At 33.2% G+C, this 1,455-nt stretch overlaps 1 non-coding gene across 1 annotated transcript; it reads left to right on the forward strand.

Moving 5' to 3' along the window:
* Positions 1–369: 369 nt before the first annotated feature.
* Positions 370–443, forward strand: TRNAR-UCG. Its single transcript has one exon. It is a non-coding gene; the product is annotated as a tRNA-Arg (tRNA).
* The last annotated feature ends 1,012 nt before the right edge of the window (positions 444–1,455 follow it).

Below are 1,455 nucleotides of genomic sequence, written 5' to 3' on the forward strand. Positions count from 1 at the left end.
CGGCTATGGTTTTGCTTTTGGCAAACTACTTTGGAGGTCCGTAAAGCTGCTGATCAGCGATGGAGCCGCGTCGAGCTTGGGCGAAGAGGTGATCTGTCTTTTTACCCTTTGGTGGCCGCTTCGGTGGTGTCGAAGGAAAGGGACAGGCGCTGGTATTTTGCATATGATTTTTCTATCTTTTCAGTCATGTATGGTCGGTGCTTACGTGCCTTGTAACTTGATCTTTATTCTATATAAATGAGACACGTATTAGCATGAAAAAAAAATCACCTAGGCCCAGGCCCGGCACTGGCTCCATGTTCCTGTTGTGAAAGTCTTTTTTGCATCTAGACAGATAATATAATGTACAATCATAGCTTCCGCACAGCTGACCGCATAGCGCAGTGGATTAGCGCGTCTGACTTCGGATCAGAAGGTCGTGGGTTCGACTCCCACTGTGGTCGAATTTTTATTCTTTAGTTTGGGAAAACCCAAAACAACATGTTTTATAATTAAATTTACACAATCCTACAATTTCATAATAATACCAAAAAATTTGTAGGCTACACAAACCAGACTTATTTTTTTGTTCTTTAGTTTGAGAAAAATCCAAAACACCATTTTGAAGCTTAAAACATAATTAAAATTACACAATCCTACAATTTTATAATACTATTTTTTTAGGCTACACAAACCAGACCTATATTTTCTGTTCTTTAGTATTCTTTAGTTTGGGAAAATCCAAAACAACATCTTGAAGCATATAATTAATTTACATAATCCTACAATTTTATAATACTACTAAAACTTTTGCAGCCTACACAAACTAGACCTTTTTTTGTTCTTTAGTTTGAGAAAAATCCAAAACACCATTTTGAAGCTTAAAACATAACTAAATCTACACAATCCTACAATTTTATAATACTATTGTTTTGTAGGCTACACAAACCAGACGTATTTTTCTGTTCTTTAGTTTGAGAAAATCAAGCTTAAAACATAATTAAATTTACATTATTGTACAATTTTATATTAACGAAACATTTTAGGGTCGAATTATTTTTATCCTTTAGTTTGAGAAAAATCGGAAACAATGTTTTAAGCTTAAGACACAATTAAATTTACATAATCCTATAGTTTCATTTTATTAAAAATCGTGTAGGCTACACAAACCAGACCTATTTTTTGTTCTTTAGTTTGAGAAAATCAAAAACACCATTTTAAAGATTAGAACATAATAAAATTGACACGACTGTACAGTTTTATATTTATCACAAAAATTGTAGGCTACACAAACCATCCCTAGCTGCAATGACGCGGTCTTCAATGGAGCACTGGTGCTCCCTCCCTTTTATTGAGTCTGCATATTAGTTTTGACCCAAGTCATACTTTGTAATATTTGATAAAATCAATAGCACTACTTTTTAAGCTTAAAACATAATTAAATTTACATAGTTGTACAACTTTACTACTAAATAT

Source organism: Triticum dicoccoides, chromosome 1B (genome assembly GCF_002162155.2).
Source record: "Triticum dicoccoides isolate Atlit2015 ecotype Zavitan chromosome 1B, WEW_v2.0, whole genome shotgun sequence".
Lineage (NCBI taxonomy): Eukaryota > Viridiplantae > Streptophyta > Magnoliopsida > Poales > Poaceae > Triticum > Triticum dicoccoides.